A 19,286-nucleotide genomic window follows, 5' to 3' on the forward strand; every position below is an offset into this window, starting at 1 on the left:
AAAGTTCCAAGCTTCTAGCCATGGCTTTGTGTTTCTGGTGACCAGCCCCCATCCAGGAACACACCAAACCATAGGAAAATAGATGCTCCTATTGCTAGAAAATTCTATGGGATTAGGGGCTATATGTCAGGGCATAAGATAATATGAGGGGTGGTCTCCTACCTTACTCTAAGAAAAAATAATTTGTTACATGCAAAGTTAACACACACACATATTACAGTGGTGAGTGTCCACAGTGGCATCTGGAGGAAAGAAATCTTTTGGATTCCTCACAGAAACCGTATAAAAATGACCATGCTGTTTCCTGGATAAGATAACAGCATGTGGAGTCTGCCAGTCACTGGGACTGTCCAGAAATTAGGAAGGCCTATGGTCTATGAGCCTCGGATGTGAAGGCATGATACTGTGATTTTGGTGATCCTCATGGGCTGGTCAAGAAGTCTATTCCAAAAGGATAATTCCCAATAGATTGTTAGACAAGTTTATCAAGTCTAGGATAAAAACTTAGAATGACAATACAACAGGCATTTGGACTAAAGTTTTAGTTGTACTTCCAAAATGCACTTAAAGGGAATTGTAATGGTTGAATTACACATTTCAATGCATGTTAAGATGCGGTATTTTTAGAAACAGTTCAAGTATCAGAAAAGCAGAAAACAAGCATCCAGTTGTGGGGCCTCGGGAATGTTTACTCTTTACCTTCTGAAGGTTCACTGAAAATCAAATGACAAATGGAAGCTTAATAGGAGAAAAGAGGCATACAAATTTATTTTAATGTGCTTAGCATGAGGGAGTCCCAGGAATATGGTCACTCAGTAACTCAATAGGGTACGAATGCTTATGTACTCATCTTCCTAGGGGAAGGGAAGCTGAAAGGTGTAGGAGCAAGTGATCTTCAAGGGAATGAACAGACCCAGAAGACAGAAATATCTTGTGGATGATTCTTTTTGGGAATTAAATGGGACCTACAAACAGACAACAGTTTAAAACAAAATTCGAAGTGATTGTTTTAAAAAGCTAAGTTGACTAGCTTCAACTTCAGGAAAACATTTTTTAGTGATTCCAAGCCAGAATGGTGGGAGAAAAATGGAAAACATTAGTCTGGAGGGTCAAGCAAGCCCAGATATTGGAAGAAACTACAAATTCAGGATTGCAATCCAGATTTTTTTTTTAAAGACAAAAACTCAAAAACAAACTGACAACGCTAGAATCAAACAAGTACAGTACAGTTTTTTATTTTTTCTGAAACATGATTTTTCTTTTTCTAGTCTCTTCATTTTTACCAAAGATAATCACAGTAGGACCAATTTGTTTGCAAAATTAGTCTTTGTTCTGAATATTCATATATATAAGTTCAGCAAGGATAGTGATGTATGATACAGAACTTTGCTAAGTTGGGTTTGTTGAAACTTTTTCATAAGGAATCTCAAATCAAACCATTAGAAGCTTCTCTAGAATAAGTAGCCAACCCAAATATTTGACTTGCCCCACACTGCCTGTTTAACTTGGGTTAATTACTCTCTTCTTGAGGTCTTCCAAGTATCCTGAGGTTCCTAGGCCTGTCAGAAAATGACATTATTTACTTAACTATGGTGTCAGTAATCTTGTAAGAAAACTGTGTAGAAAAGGTGCCAGGCCAGTCTTTCCAAGAGGCTTTTTATTGGTTCCATGAAGGTTAACCTCAATCCCTCAAAGCAGTCTGTTCACATATGAAAATATGATATTCCAATCTAATCTGTGGTAAAATAACCAGTGTTTCTAATTGTGTCCTGCTATAAAAGAAAACAGATTCATATTGAATATATGCAAATAACTATAGTGTCATAAAAAATATCCATGAATAGCTTCTAAATTCTGGAGGGATCAGGTAGAAAGAATGATAAATACTTTGATTCTGTTTACAAAAGTATACCAAATTGCTGCGAGTAATAGATAACTTTAAAAAAAAAAAGTTGTATAAACTCTGGAAAACAAAACATGAAAAAGAATCAGAACAAGTCTTAGAAAAGCCAATTAGGGGAGATGTTAAGCTTTCCAAAAGGCCAGTAGTGTTCTAGCTAACAAGGCTTAGAAAAAAATTTGTCTAGTTGACTAAGACATTCCCACTGAAGATATAGTATTTAAAAGAGATCACAAAAGAATCAGAGCTCTTAATTAAGCTGACATTTGACTGTAGAGCTCTAAAAAATTCTTTTAAATATATGAGTAGAAAACCTTCTGTCACCGAAGCAGCTGGCCTCTGCTGGAGCCAAAGGAATGGCAGCTGTGAGTGCAATGTTCCCCCACCCAGTCCCCTGTCTGGGAGGATCCCAGCTTATCTGTTCACCAATTCAGATACCAGAGGTGGTGGGAGGCATGTCGCTTCGGCCCATTAGAGGAAGAAAAATAAATGAGAAAAAAGATACTATCGCACTCTAGATATAAACCAAAGCTTTAAACCAGAGGTATACCTAAACAAATGACTTAAAACCAAAACAAATAAGCACATGTGATACTAAAACCAAGAAGCCCTTTATGGGGTTAACCAAGGTCTCTAAAAAGGAAGCAAAAGCTGCAGGCTTTTGAAGATCCAGACCCCTCACAATGATGGCTGAAAGAAGGGAAGGTTTGCTGGTGGCAAATGGGGAGCGGCCCACATCTCTGGCCATATTCTCCAGGGCTCTCACCTTTTTGGTTGGCTACCTGTACTCAAAAACCCAACAAGCTTGTACAATGATGGATGGAAAATTCAAAGAGACAAACAGTAAAACAAATAGGAAATCAAAAGCTATCCCTGGAGGAAGAAAGAATGATAATAAATGGGTACCCCAAAGGTCAAGGAACATACAAATAATTTAAACTAATTCTCATAAATGCTTTCTTTTTATCCCCTGAGTTAAAGGACTTACATTTCCAAGGGACTGGCCCCCCGAAAGGGAATCAGGGAATTGAACCGCATTCAGGCTACAGCAGTATAAGTGCCCAGTTTAAACCTCTGGTCTAAGGGTAGGTGCCTTTTTTGACAAATCCCTCAGGGAATCCAAAGAAGACAGTTGGAACATTCAAGGATTTTAACTATTGTTTCAGGTTAGATTTTTGTTCTTCTGTTTTGTCAAGAGAATTTTAAGGCTAGTCATGACATTATTATGCATCTTTCTTTTAACTTGATCCTTCCATAAATATAAATAAGACCTTGCTTAGAATGAAAGATTTCTACAAAATTTTTAAAATAGAGGGGTCTTCTAATGCAAATAATTTGTCTTCTGGTCACAGATGATTAGACCTTCCAGTGGTGTACTTATTTCAATAGTGACTCAATCTAATAAGCCTCTTTACAGAAAGACCAGGAGGTCACCTTCCAGGCTTAGGATACATTTTTACTATATAAACAAGAGGCATTCCTGGAGAGGGCATAGAAGGGGCAGTCCTTACGATCCTCAAAAATTCCAGGCTAAGAAAGCAAAAGGACTTTGCTGCCCTGGGTGGTTAAGGATGGCGTAGTGTGAGTGATGCCTCTGGTCTCAGAATCACATGGATGCAGGGGCATGTGGAGGTGGCTCCAGTAACAGGCCTGCTCCCCTGGGCTGCCAGGCGGGCACTTCTGGGACTGAACTTTTCCAGTACTAGCCAGACAATAGAGATGGAACTTATTAAGACAAACTCTCCTGAGAGCTTGGCACATTCAGAACAAAGAGTGCTGCTTACAATTTTACATGTCTCGAGATTCCCAGTCCTTTCAGAATGGTCACTAGATGAAATCTGAAGTCATGCTCCCAGCTGGTAGAGACCGGGGGGAGAAACTTCTCACATGGTTACAAAAGCCACGTACTCAGGGTATAAATCAAGATGAAGGGAAACCTTATCAGGTTTTCCTAAGGTATCCCTCTTTACAACAAAATGACAAGAAGACAAAGACAAAAGAAAAACGAAGACTATTTCTGGAAGGAAAAGGTTCAGGCCATATACATATTCATACCAAAAGTATACCAGAGTTGCTACCCCTAAGACTAGCCATACAATGCTTTTCTTTCATTAATCTTAAATTTGGAAGAGAAAAAGAGATGTGTAGTGATGATATTTCACAGAGAGAAAGATTTCACAGAGACAGAGACTGGGAGTGTGAGAACTTATCATCTTTTTTTTTGTTTCTTTGTCACATCCTGGGTTCCCTTGACTGTGGCTTCCAGAAGAGCAGAATGGTTTGGGTCTACCCTGCTCCCTGTGCCAAATCTGTGGGACTGAAGGGAAAGATTCCCCTTTACCCTCTGAAGGTTGGTTGAAAATCAACCCACAAAAGGCAGATTAATAGGAAAAAAAGTCTGTATTAGTCTGTTCTCATGCTGCTAATAAAGGCATATCCTGGACTAGGTAATTTATAAAGGAAAGATGTTTAATTGACTCACAGTTCAGCATGGCTGGGGAGGCCTCAGGAAACTTAACAATCATGATGGAGGGGGAAGCAAACACATCCTTCTTCACATGGCAGCAGCAAGAAGAAGTGCCAAGGAAAGGAGGAAAAGCCCCTTATAAAACCATCAGATCTGGTGAGAACTCACTATCACGAGGACAGCATGGGAGTAACTTAACTGCCCTAAGGTTCAATTACCTTTCACCAGGTCCCTCCCACCACATGTGGGGATTATGGATACTACAAGTCAAGATGAGATTTGGGTGCGGACACAGCCAAACCATGTCCAGGAGGTACAAACTTATTTTAATGTGCATAGAATGGAGAAATCATAGGAATGCGGTTACCCAATAACCCAATGGGGTATGGATTCTTACATGCACTTCATCACAGGAAAAGGGGAGATGGGGCTGTAGGAGCAAATGACCTTTGGGGAGAATGAATGGACCCATGGGGCAGACATCATCTTGTGAACAATTATTTTTGGGAATTGAAAGAGACCTGTGAACAGAAAAAGCTCAAAGTCTCTCTGGGATCTGGGTGTGGTCTTTAATTTTCAATCTCTTCCTCTGTGACACGAGTTTTAATCTTTTCCGGTTAATGAAATTTCAGGGAAGGCAAATGTGTTTCCCTCTGACATGTCTGGTTTCTCGGTAGATACAGACATTTCAGAGAAGTTTTGTCCTGCGCTTTGGGAGAGTCAGAAGATTGAGAGGTGATGGTGTGATGGTGCGGGGGAGTGAAGGACTGACAGATCTTGTGACTTTTACTTTTTTAGTTCACACATATTTCGAAGGGAAATATTCTAGTTTCCTACACAGTCATGGCTCCAAATAACCCAGAAACATAAAAAGAACTTGTAGCACAAGATGAGTTTCACTTCCGTGAACACTTGAACAATCTACTCATGTCATAAGATGAACAAACATGACTGAGCTGGCCCAGCAGCTCCCAGTAGCGGTTTTCCCTTCTTGCTGAGTAATAAGACCCCTTGTTTTTTATTCTAAGTTGGGCACAGGGGCCATACTGAATAAAGACTACATTTTCCAGTTTTTGCTGAAGCTTGTTGATGTCAAGAGATCAGTTCTAGCTGGCAGAATATAAGCAGAGCAGAAACAGGTAATGTCCTCAGAGGAACAATGCTTTTTTCTGCCTCCTTCTTGCTGGATGGAAATAGATACAATGGCTGGAGCACTAGTGACAATCTTGGACAATGAACTGGTAATTATGTGCGGAGAGCTGAGGAGGGTGCCATCCTCAGAGATCAGGAGCCTCCGAAAATCCTGCGAAGCCCATCCCGTAGCCTGCCACCTCCTGGCCAGCTTGTCTTTCGTGAAAAAGAAATGCATATCGGTTTTGTTTAACCCAAGTCTACTACTCCTAGGGACAGAAGGAGTGATTAACTCTCCTATATGTGACTTCCAGGTTAGAAGACTAAAACTCAGTTCCAGAATGACTCACAGTTATCTATAAAGATGAGATAAGAATAGATATCTTAGGACACAAAGGGGACAATAATTTCCTAAAATGACAGAAGGAATTAATGTTTACTTTTTCAAGCCTTGTTAATAGTTGAAGTAAGAGCAATATGTTTTTTCTTTATTTATATTGGTATTCACATGTTAACTCTTCCCATGTTAATGAATTGATGTGTTCCTTACAGTTTGTCATCATAATAGGGTAGCTGTTTTGAATGTTATTACTTTGCTCACTGTCAGTGTACTAACTACCACTGTTTTTTCTTGGACATCAAGAACTGAAATACGCATGCTCAGCTTGTAGATTTAAGTGTCCAAGTCCCTCTGCACATTGCCAGTTTTCATACTGAGTTTTACATGAAGCCTGCAGGCACATGGGAGTGAAACTGAGGACATAAGACAGCCAAGATGTGATGAAGCAAACTGGTCTCCCTTTTGCATGATGAGCAGTGATGGACGCTGTGAAATAACATCCTACCTGACCCAGAGCTGATGGGACAATGCCTGGGTGACCTGTGTTGCTCAAACCAACTCTCGACCTCGGTTAATTGTTCACTCTTTACATAACTTATTTCTGACCTCAAGTGGTATTTCTACTGTTCCAGTGACCACACTCATCACTGACTAACTGAGGTTAACACAACACACTGCTGTAGTCTCTCAAATTCTTTTTGAGCCTCCCTGCTATATATTATCCTGGGACTTCAATTTCCCTCCAGCCGAGAGATTCCCCCTTTTTCCAAGCAGAGTGAACTCCTTAGCGCCCAGGGTGGTGGAGCCACACTGAGGATCTTGGCTGAGGTATGGCCACAGACCAACTCACCCTGTGCTAAAAGTGGAGGTTGTGGCAATCTTGCCTGAACAGGTATAGTAGCTCTCCCCACACAAACACACAATACACACACAAATACACAGCCACTCCACTGTGGGGAGAGACAGAGAGGAAAAGAGAGAGAAAATGGTCCCCATATTCCCTGGGGTGTTCTCAATTTTTTTTTTTTTTTTTTTTTTTTTGAGACAGGATCTCACTGTCATCCAGACTGGAGTGCAGTGGCGCAATCATGGCTCACTGCAGCCTTGACCTCTTGGGCTCAAGTGATCCTCCCACTTCAGCCTCTGGAGTAGCTGGGACTACAGATGTGTGCCAGCACACCTGGCTAATTTTTATATTTTTTGTTGCCATGTTGCCCAGGTTGTGCTCATCTGACACTCTGGCTTATAAAAATAATTTTCTAAAGTATCCACTTTTTCCAAAGTTGAACATACTGAAGCAACTTGTCCAAAGCCAACGTTTTAAATAAATACTGAAAAATAAACAGAAGTGACCAGCATGGTGGTGATGTCACCAACAGCAGCCCCTGTTCGGTGATTAAAGGTTCAGTGGTCCTGCTTCCTGTCTATACAACTTCCCACTCATTGCATGGGTAGAAAAGCTCATCCTGAGGCCCCCAGCTTGTATGCCAGCATCTCCTCAGAGCCAGCAAGGCCTGGAGCACGTGTAGGGCAATGGCAGTGAATGGAAGAGCAGCGATGTGTGAAGTTCAAGTTCTCCCCTCTTTCCCATGAGGTCCACTGCTGTTGTGTTCTCTTCTCCCTATTAGGTTACTCTAGGCAGGTTAAGAGCAACCCTAATTATTCAGAGAATCTTAAAGTCAGACCTGGCCACATTGCTCCTAAGTGTACCAGGAACACAACACCCTCCATTCTGATGATCAACTCTGGCTAACAGTCCTACAGCACACACTCTCTGCCAGAGACTCTGTTTATTAATTCTTTAATCACCACCAGTCACCCTTTAAAGGAGAAACTGTCAGAGGCATTTGAACCAGAGTGATTCCATCTTGAATGAAGGCTAGGGAAAATGAGGCTGGGACTGGTTGGGCTGCATTGCCAGGAGTTTGGCATTCCCAGCCTCTAGATGTTTACAGCTACGAGAACAGATTAATAATGTTCACTAAACAGACCCAGGTTCAGGAATGTCCTGACATTCTGATATCTTGAGAACAAAAGCATTCCTAATTTTGCTTTAAAGATAACATTGATTCATGCAAGATATAATAATTAATGAAAATTAATCCTTTATCACAAACTCTTGTAGTAGAGCCCATCTCCCATGATTTGTTGTTGTTGTTGTTACCCTGTATATAAACAAGCATTATACCTAGGGTGGGTGCCCTCCTCCTCTTATTTCCGGGAACACCCTGCTCTGCCTACGGAGTAGCCATCCTTCCTCACTTTCCCGATAAACTTGTTTTTTCTTTATTTTATGGCTTCGTCTCAAATTCTTTCTTACATGAGATGCAAGATCCCTCTTTTAGGGTCTGGATCAGGACCCCTTTCTGGTAATAATACTGTTATTATCCTTACCTACAGATGAGGATGAATTATGACAAAGAGGTGTTAAGTGGTGGTCACAGCTGGAGAGCACCAGGCCATGCTGGGGTTGGATGGGTTCTCCTGGCTCAGAGTCTCTGCTGTCATCAAGCATCCTCTGAAGGATGCTCCTGTCTTCCCCAGGGACCCTTTTCAGGTTCTCAGAGTTTTGTGTCCTATTTTACTCAAGGGGTTTCTTTGGCCATGGATGTGGAGGACACGCTTGCTATTGACAGCTAGGGGTCATCGCGCTCAAGAGAGGACTATCTTCATCACACTGTTTTGGCCAGGAGTTAAAAATTTACCACTTTCACGATGATTCTCCACCCCTCGGTTCCCCTGGAACACCAGCTTTCTGTGCATGAATATCCTAACCTCCTGGAGGGAAATAATCACTGGCACAGGCTGTCTTTTGAGGTTAAGAAGGTCCTTAACAATGAATCCTTACGCTAAGCGCATGGCTTATGCTTGCTTTTTTTTCCCCCCACTAGGGAATGAGGAAATGCAAGGGAATCACCTCGTTTATACTCTGGTTTCCTTTCAGTACATTAAAGAATGCCCTTAGGTTGACAATCCAAGCATTAACAGTTAGCACGTGTTTGTTTCATGTTTGCACATTTTTTTTGGCAAACACCCAATTTCCTCTCTACCATTTCTGACCGTCAAGGCTCACTCTTGTCTTGGGGGTAACTTGAAAAGTGAGTAACCAGGATTTTAGCTAACATAACCGAAGTCACAGTTGCATGATATAAGTGCTGATTTTGTCCCTGGGATGCCCTTGCAGTTAGCTTTTGAGTGCTCTCCACATGACCAAGCTGTGCTAAGCACCTTTTCATTGTGTTTCACATGCCTTTTGGGGGTTGTTTATCACAGATGAAAAAGAACAAAGACAAAAACAAAACTATTTTGGTGCTTTAAAACATCATGATCAGTAACCAGTTTCTATTCTACACAAGAACACTTTTTAGGATCACGCCCTCCCAAAGGGCGTGCTAACAGTTGTTTCTTGATCCAAGATATCTGTGATCAAACAAGTTCCAGAAACGCAGGATTGGACCAAGCAACGTGAGTTTCTTGGAGCAGAATAGTCCTAGCCTTTATTCTGCTGGGGAATCTGCAGCTCCCTGTGAGGGAAGTCCAGCACTGGACAGCACAGGCTTAACAGACAGAGGAGAACTTTCCTGAGGGTCATTGCAAGGGATCAGTATCTGTTAAGATATTATTTACAAAATGATATACTTGATTTAGGATTCTAAAGGTGAATTTCTGTGGCTTCTGCTTGCAAACTTTCACGTATTCTAGCTAGGCAAACATAAACCAAAACTAAAATTCTAAGCCACCCAGCCAACTGAACGGACCTCCCTTCTTGGCCAAGGGAATCCCAAAGAAACTTCAAAAACCAGTTCAGGTCATGATGGAAAAGGCAGCCAGACATGCATTATTATGCCCTCCTCCCTTTAGGAACTTAGGCACAACAAACCAGCATTAATACTGAAATGGAGATCTTCAGACTGATAAAACGGACTCTTTGTAGCAACAAGATACCAAATTCGAATTCCATCCTGACTCTGGTATAGCATCACATGACAAAAAACAGATCCTGAAGGAAATCAAAGTATTTTACTCCACTATATATTAATATTTCTTTGACATATTTTGGAAGGGCTCTGCATAGCCTTCTCTTGTGAGGGAAATTTGCATTTTGTAGAGAATCTCCTTCCCTTACTAGATCTTTTCCACAGAGTCTGACACCTTTTAAGGTTGGAAAAGAGACATTTACCGTGTATTGTCTCTGAAGTCTGCTAACTGGAGGCTTCATCTACATGACAAGAACCTTGGCTTCTACAACCTCCCTTATCTTAACTCAAGTATGTCTTTCTGCTGACTACAAAGCTTTCAGCAAAGCTTAACTCTTTCAACCAATTGCCAATCAGAAAATCTTTAAATTCAACCTATGACTTATGAGTCCCCTCGCTTCTAGATGTTCTGCCTTTCCAGGCTAACTAAATGTAAAACTTACCAATGTATGTCTTTATCAATAACTTATCAATGTATGTCTTTGCCTGTAACTTCTGCCTCCCTAAAATGTGTAGAATCAAGCTGTAACCTGACCACCTTGGTGTGTTCTCAGGATCTCTGAAGGTTGTGCCCTGGGCCAGGGTCACTCATATTTTACTCAGAATAAACCTCTTCAAGTATTTTACAGAGTTTAGCTCTTTTTTTTTTTCATTAATACATGTAAGACAAAGTGAAAAGTTAAGTAAATTAACTATAACATTATGCATTTACATTTGGAAAGTTCCAAAGGTGTGGTGGGTGGTGGAAGGATTCATGAGAGAAGTGCCTAGGACAAGCAGCATGCCATTTAACAAATGCTTTCATGTTGCTCCCCTTGAATAAGTATTGCTTTTTCTCTTTACAAACTAAAGTTTATAAACCAAAGTTCTGCTCACATGGATACTAGAAAACATTTTCTACAAGCAGCCTGGCAACTCATTTGATGGTGTATATGACCATCATATATATGTACATATATAAGTACACACACACATACATACATATACATGTATGCATATATACCTGTATATATATATATGTGCACATGTATATACATATATACACATATACACATATGCATATGTACACAAACACATACATATACATAACTGGCAAATGGATGCCCAGTTTTTTCTGAGGATAATGAGACATAATTTGTACATTGTGGAAAGAAAAGAATGAACAACTAAATATTGTGCTTTAAAGTTAATTTTGAATCGTGACGTAATTCTTCTCCTATATTATCTGCCTATTTACTTCATAAATAAATGTACTAACTGCCTCTGAACTGTACACTTAAAATGGTTACACTTTAAACTGTTTAATTCTATACTATGTGTAATTTAGTTCAACAAAAACAAATCAGCAGAGGCTGAATGTATCCATAAATATTTATTGTCTCACCAATCAAAACAGAAATGGCATACTTTGCAAAGAATAGGGTCCATTTGATATATGATAGTTTTGCCAGAGTTCTCTATTTGTTAAAATAATTTTAAGTAATTTGTTTTCATGTATGAAGTCAATGTAAAAAAAATTATGGCGTCTTACCAAAAAATCCGTAACTCCAGTCTAATCATGACAAGACATTAAATAAATCCAAGTTGAGGAATATTCAACAAAACACCTGACAAGCAGTCTTCAAAACTGTCAAATACAAGAAGACTGAGAAGTTGCCACAATCAGAGGAGATGAAGGTAGCGTGAATAAATGCAACTTGAAGAATTGGCCGGGTCCTGGCACTGTTTGGTCTTTGTGCCCAGGAAACCACCCTGGTGATATGGAATCCTGCACTGGACAGAAGGGTGTGTTCTGTGGAAAGACTGCTGAAGTCTGAATGAAGTCTGGAATTTAGTTACTAGTACTGCACTCATATAATTTTTTTACTTTTGATAAATACACAACAATAAATTATATGTTGGGGCAAGAGAACCCTCTGTCTCCCCTGTTGAGGTTTGATACTTGAGTCTGAGAAATGAACTGAAATATACTGATTAACAGGTGATAAGACATAAATTTATTAGGTGCTTGGAGACATCACAATACCTAACAATCCGACAAGACTTATATAACCTTTTTCATAGGGGAAACAGAAGCAGGGGCTCTAGGCACTGTTAGAAGAAAAGTAAATGATTTTTAGGGGAGATGAGTGGGCTTGAAGAACAGACAAATGCCTGGGACAGTCTATCTGGGCTGTGGGTGTGATGTCCAATCTAGTCTCTTCTCCCATGAGTTAATCTTCGTTGTTTTATGAAATTATAAGAAGCAGGCTCTTGACAACTGCATTACTTCCAAAGGAACTTCCCTTAGTTCAGGAAGTGAACCTCAGATAAGGTCCTCTTGCCTGTATTTTTGAAGTGGTAGAGGGACAAGAGTCTTGTACGTGGGGTCATAGAGACCTTGGTTCTGGGGCCGCTCCTTTAGTTCGAAGAGGCCAGCAGGTCAAAGCACTGTACTTTGAGGCATTGTTTTCTGAACCCCAACGTATGTAAACTGATGACATTAGAGGCAGCTGGGTGGCAGATACTTGGAACTCTCTGTAGTATCTTTGCTACTCTCCTATAAATTTAACATTATTTCAATGAGAAAAATTTTAAAGTAAGAAAATAATGAGATTGAGAATTTTTTAAAGTTTCTTTTAAAAGTTTATAAATAAATGGGACTCAGTCATCTAGAAATTCAGGTAATTTTATTTAGGCTATCTAGAAATTGAATGATTCTATCATCTTCAACTTAATTGGTTGGTTGTATGTCAACTGAAATAGATGAAAGTTTCAACCCCTTCCATCTTTGGTTGTATGTCTAGGGGAGGTTCATTAACCTCTTGGCGCTTCAGTTCCTCATCTGAGAAACAAGGTATTTTAGTCAGTTCTGGCAGTCATAACAAAACCCCATAGGTTGTGGGCTTAAACAACTGAATTGCATTTTCTCAGAGTTCTGGAGGCTGGAAGTCTGAGATCAGGGTGCCAGCTTGGTTGGTTTCTGGTGAGGGCTCTTCCTGGCTTTTGCTAACAGCCACCTTCTTGCTTATGGGTCTTTCTTGCTTGTGGGAAGGGACAGAGTGAGCTCTCCAAAGTCTCGTCTTTTAAGGGCACTAATTCTGTCATGGGTACCTGTATTTAATCCGTTCTCATACTGTTATAAAGAACCACCTGAAACTGGGTAATTTATGAAGGAAAAAGTTTAATGGGCTCATAGTTCTGCAGGCTTAACAGGAAGCATGACTGGGAGGCCTCAGGAAACTTACAATCATGGTGGAAGGTGAAGGGGAAGCAAGCACTTTCTTCACATGGCAGCAGGAGAGAAAGAGTGGGGAGGAAGTGCCACACAGTTTTAAACCATCAGATCTCATGAGAACTCACTCACTATCATGAGAATAGCGAGGGAGAAATTCGCCTCCATGATCCAATCACCTACCACCAGGTCTGTCCTCCAATTGGACAAAAGATTTGGGCACGGACACAAATCCAACATATCAGAATTCCACTCTCGGGACCCCATGTAAACACAATTAAATCCCAGTGTCCCACCTCCCAATACCATCACATTGGAGATTGGGGGTTTAATTTATGAATTTCATGGGGACACAATTAAGTCCATTGCATGGGGAACTGCACACCAACAAGGCAACTTGTTTCTGCTGAGTGACATTATGTTTACAATGTTCTGTGAAGTTGCTGCCATGTGGCTGCCCTTCACTGAGCACCAGGACTGTTGTGTGGCTGTCAACATGATTCCCCAGCACCTCTGTGGATATGGACAGTGATTCATGGATTTAGGTTCAGCATCTCCCTAAAAGGGTAAGATATTTAACTACGTTAAAAAGTGACAGATGACACCACTGTCAGGAATAGATACAAACTCTGCAACTCTTAAGTTAATCCAGATCATTTACTTGACACAAGCAACTTCACATCCATCAGGAGCAAAAGGGGTTTAAAACTCCATCCATACCAGAGTGATAAGCTCAGACAGTGCAGGATAGGGGACAATAATGACACATTAGAAAAGAGGATGACACAGCACGGAAGGCAGAAGGCAGGACCTCCATCCACACAACAGTGATGGCAGCAATGCCACCAGAATAGAAAAGATGTCGGGGAACACTGTCTGCAGAAGGGCATTAGAACTGGATCCTGAAAGATCTGGATCTGAGGGACTCACCGGAATATAAAGGGGACAAGGAAAATGCAAAGAGTACAAAAGAGTCTGCAGGCCTGTCCCCAGAGATGTCAGGCTGGAAACAAATCTGACTGGGTTGTTCTATAGGTACACCTCTCTGCGTTTCTTTGTACATGGTAAAACACTTGGGAACACAAAGCCAGCCAGCAGGACCGACACCACCACTTTATTTTGACTGAGCCCCAGCTCCAGAGAAGAAGCTTAGAGCCAGAGCATCTTCCTCCTGAAGATACCCTCTCACTCACCTCCTCTGTTCCCTGAGCTGTGCATGAAGAAAGGGCTGTAATCAGGAAGTGAGTTTTTGTCTAAAAGGGTTGAATTTCAATGGGTCAAGACTTGGATGTCATAGTGTGTGATGGTTAATATTGAGTATCAACTTGATTGGATTGAAAGATGTAAAGTATTTTTCCTGGGGGTGTCTGTGAGGGTGTTGCCAAAGGAGATAAACATTTGAGTCAGTGGGCTGGGAGAGACAGACCCACCTTCAATCTGTGTGGGCATGATCTAATCAGCTGCCACCATGGCCAGAATAAAAGTAGGCAGAAGAACATGGAAAGACTAGACTGGTTTAGTCTCCCAGCCTACATCTTTCTCCTGTGCTGGATGCTTCCTGCCCATGAACATGGGACTCCAAGTTCTTCAGCTTTGGGACTCTTGGGCCTTTGACCACAGACTGAAGGCTGCATTGTCAGCTTCCCTACTTTTGGGGTTCTGGGACTTGGGTTGACTTTCTTGCCCTTCAGCTTGCAGACAGCCTATTGTGGGACCTCACCTGGTGATTGTGTGAATCAATATTCCTTAATAAACTCCCCTTTTTAGACACATCTGTCCTATTAGTTCTGTTCCTCTAAAGAACCCTGATCAATACACAGTGCCATATGCAGCTTTTATTCCAATGAAGTTAAACCTGAGAAAGAGGCCACACAGGTGGTTCTCCTCTCTGCTCCTCAGAGGAGAAGTCCACTTGCCTTCTTGGTGACTGACAGGCTCTGAGGTTCCTGTCTCATCGTCGGTCATCCTTTTTCCACCCCAAACTCCACAACAGGTCGGGACACTCAGAAGCTCAGAGAAGTGTGCATGTTTCTACATTGCTGGACAGCTCAATGCTCACGTCCCTTGAGCTCTCCAAGGCTGACCTTTATGTCCTGCAGGAAGGACATTTGAGCCAGCCTGCATCCTCCACAAAGCAGAGCCTGGGGTGAGAAGTAGGTGCCAGTCCTTCATGAGGTGGTGAGGGTGGAGGATAAGGGAGGTGAGACAAGAACACTGTGAAGTAGAAGTGGTGTGATGTCCAGCATTGCCCCTGCTCCAGGCGCTCCCAGGAGACCCACCAGCCTCTTAGCAGGCAGCCCTATGGTCCACAGGACTTCTCCAGGAGAGCTGATGGGAGGCATCGCACCTCAGAAAATTCTGGAGAGGGAGGGAGGGGTTCTTCCATCTACCTTGCTTCCTCCTACCTCCCTCCACCTTAGAAGAGCTGCCTTATAGGCACTTCCAGGTGTCCCCTCCCGTCCTGTGCAGCGGGAAGCCAGGCCAATGTTCTGGGTCATGGAATTGCATCAGTGTCAAGAAGGAGGCTGACCAGACACAGGCAGAGCACAGAGCATGCGGGAGAAAGAAAGAAGGGTCAGAGGAGGCTGAGAAGGGTCACAGGGCTGAGCTCTCAAAATGGCCCTAGAAGTGTTTTATCTTTCCTCGTTTTTGGCATTTTAAAAAATCGTCATTCGGGCATGACACAGCAGGGCTGGGCCAGAATATTCAGCTCACTGAAACACATGCTCAGCTGTTGTTCTGGATAAAGGACGTGAGGTAATGAATAATTCCTGAAGTTTGGTGGAGAATTTGGCCACATTTTAAAGGCACTGGAAAGAAAAACATTGTTTCTGCATGTTAGTGAAAGAGTAGTGAAGAGCACAGTGGGGCAGTGAGGCTCAGGGGTGAGAAGCAGCCAGGGAAACAGGATCCTGAAGAGGATGCATGGTCTTGATTATCTGGGATGATGCTGGGAATGCTGACGTGGAACCTGCTCCTTTTTAAGTACCACCTTAGTGGCATCAAAGGACTATGGCTGTGAGTGTGTTGAATAACATTTAGATACGCAATCTGAATGTCTTAGTACAGATTGCCAGGTCTAAGAGAGAGTATGTTTTCATTTAATAATAGCTTTGGAGTTCTCATTTCTCTCTGGTGGCATTATTCATTTCCCTCGGGCTCCTGGTTTAAAATGAAGGGTTCATGGATTGGTCTGATATCAAATCACTAACACAGCCAACACCAAAGTGAAAAGAGAGTCCCAGGAAGGGCAATGAGCCCAGTGATCTCGCCATTTTGATGGTTCTTATAAATCCAAGCATTTGCTAAAATTAAAATGGCAACTTCAAAGCCAGGCACAGTAGTAATCGAGAAGCAAAATTAGTACATTGCTGGAGAAAATAGAGAGAGAAATTAGAGACTAAAGTCCATTTAGACTGACAAAGGATGGAGAGGGAGAATTCAGAGGAAACAAAGGGAAATTATACATTATACACATACACACTTAGGATCAGGGACTACAAGGCCACACTGTTACCATGAAAAGCAGACTGTTAAGTTTTATGATGCTAGGAGACAAATGCCTTCCAAGAAGAAGTAAAAAATCCCACTAGGTTTATACAATCCTAGCCAGCAAAGTTTATGCTTTCAGAAAAATGTGTCTGAAAACAGGGAATTACAACACAAACCATTGTGTACCACCCCCTCCTGCCCTGGGGTTCCATGACGGCTTTCACAGATAGACATAGGAGATATTGAACTCGAATTCTGCGGTGCATGGGGGTTTCTTTGCCTCTGGTGGAATTCCTTTCCCTCTGAAATGCCATTATTCTCAAGGACAGTTTTCTTTCTCCCTGGCTTATTGTCTGAGTAAGCCTTTATTGCAGGCAAGGAATCTTCGGCTACACTGGGCAGTGCCAAGAACAGTCAACAATAAACAAATAGTCATAACATTCAGCAGCATGTCCGTTATTGGAATGCGTAAGATAATTGTGGAGCAGGCTCAGGGAGCTTTGCATTTCTCTCCCTCCAGTCCCGGAGATTGCTTGCAAGTTTTCCTTCACGTTTTAAAAATATTGGAGCTGCTCCTTAAATATTTTAATGGCCTTTGCTCCCTCACATTCACTTCGACCCAGCTTTCTGACTTAGCCCTAATAGGACATGAAGCTGTCATCTCTACCCAGCATTTGCTATGTCTACTCAGAAGCCTACTGTTTAAGTTTATTGCCTATTTCTTAGCTGGTATTCTTAACTATCTCTTTCTGATATGGTCAACTCATAGATTTTGCTCTCATGCTTTGTGTCTATGCTTCTCTGCCAGGCAACAAACCCTGCAATTTGCTTTTGAATCCTACAACTGAGTACTTGGATGGACAGGGTGGTTTCAGGATACCTTTGAGGGATACATGTGAAGTTGGAAGCCCCGTGGCATGGAAGCTTCGCAGATGTTGCTGTCTCCATGGATCAATTGCAAACACAATGACCTAATGAGCAGAGAAATCCCATCTTGGAAAAAAAGAGAAAGCTGAGTCTACAGAGCCCCTACTTAGGAGTCTAAGACTTGATAATCAATTGTGAAATATGGAATCTAACAGAAATTTAAATTCTATCTCTATTATATTAGGGTTAATAAAAAAGGGGCATATATGAGTAGTCTTTAAAAATTTCTTCTTGTGACTCCAGTTCAATAGGCTGAAATGAATTCGTTTAATATGACTTTCCACATTCTATGTTAGCCATTTTATTCTTTGAATTATCATATACACAACATTCAATACTATTTTAAAAATAAATATCCTAGAGTCCCACCTCATACCATTTGCTGAGATTTTCCATTTAATTTTCTTTGATGTGGCTTCTGGTAATGTGGACGTGCCTGTGTGTGGATGTGTGTGTGTGTGTATGAGAGAGAGAGACAGAGAGAGAGAGAAATAAATGTGTACAGGTCACTCTGGAACAGCAGGGGATTAAGGAAGCCAAAGCCTGCATAGAAAAAAAATCCATGCATAACTTTTGACTCCTCAAAACCTGAATCACTAATAGCCTACTGTTGACTGGAAGCCTTACTGATAACATAAACAGTAGATTAATGTGTATATTTTATGCATTCATAACATATCTAACATTTTGTAATTGTAAAAATATTTCTAGGCTACACAATTCACTTGTGAGTTTTTAAAAATTGTTAAAAACCTCCAAAATTTTTCCAATATATTGATTGAAAAAAAAAATCCACATATAAAAACCTGTGCAATTGAAACCTGTGATGTTAAAGAGACTATTTTACTATGCTTTCAGCATGCGGGCATTTAGTGGGGTTGGTTGGCTGGGAAACTTACCCTAAAGCTTTCGCCGACGTAGAATACACTGGATATACAGCACAAAACAAAATTACCAGGAGGACTGAGTTTCAATGGAGTGACAAGAATGTTCAAAATGAATAAGATATTTTCAGTGAAGGTCAGCACATTTGAAGAAGTAGGTAAAAACGTAGATAAATCTTATGTAATATTTACTCAGGATAGATGATTTTTTTGTTGTTGTTGTTTCTGAATACACTTTATTTTTAGAGCAATTTTAGGTTTATAGAAAAATTACAGAGAAAGTACAGAGTTCTCATATACGCCACCCCCTCCTCTCCAGTTCCCCTTTTACTATTAACAGTGTGCATGAGTGTGGTATATTTGTAACAACTAAGGTACCAATACTGATGAGGTAGTTTGAATAGAGCCTCTGACTTGGACACCTAAGAGTTCCCTGCAGAATGGCTGACTTAAGATCTGAATCTAGGTTCACCTTCTTTTGCATCTACAGTAATGATAGCCTACCTGGTTTTATTTGACTTTCTTCAAATTGAAGCCTTCTTCTAAGGCAAATTCATGGAGGTTGTCTGCAGGAAGAAGGTGGCTGAAGCTCTTCTCGCAGTCCACTTCCAGGAAAGACACTGCAGGAGCAGAAGAGCTAGGGCTCCCCTTTTTATTACTCTCATATCCTCAGCAGGGCTCGGTGTGAAATCGGGAACCGGGTACTGTGAAGGCAACTATAAATTACTAGGAAAGAGTACAACTTATTTCGTAAGTGCATTTACACATCCTTTTTAACAAAAATACATAGTTTGAAACATGCCAATTCAACCCAGCAGAGTTGCTGACTGCTGAAAGCGCACAGTCTGCGACTTCACAGTCCTGTAGGTCTTATGAGCTCAGATTTCTGAAAATATGTTTTCATTCATCTGAACAGCCCTTACTCAGAAATCGGAATTGAGGGAGAAATGTCAA

The 19,286-nt window shown here is 41.3% G+C and overlaps 1 long non-coding RNA gene across 1 annotated transcript; it reads left to right on the top strand.

The window, feature by feature from the left end:
- The first annotated feature begins 9,197 nt into the window (after positions 1-9,197).
- On the top strand, positions 9,198-17,653 carry LOC126957194 (uncharacterized). Its single transcript, XR_007726691.1, has 2 exons — positions 9,198-9,303; positions 17,330-17,653. It is a non-coding gene; the product is annotated as an uncharacterized LOC126957194 (long non-coding RNA).
- Positions 17,654-19,286: the final 1,633 nt, after the last annotated feature.

Source organism: Macaca thibetana, chromosome 6 (assembly GCF_024542745.1).
Source record: "Macaca thibetana thibetana isolate TM-01 chromosome 6, ASM2454274v1, whole genome shotgun sequence".
Taxonomy (NCBI): Eukaryota; Metazoa; Chordata; class Mammalia; order Primates; family Cercopithecidae; genus Macaca; species Macaca thibetana.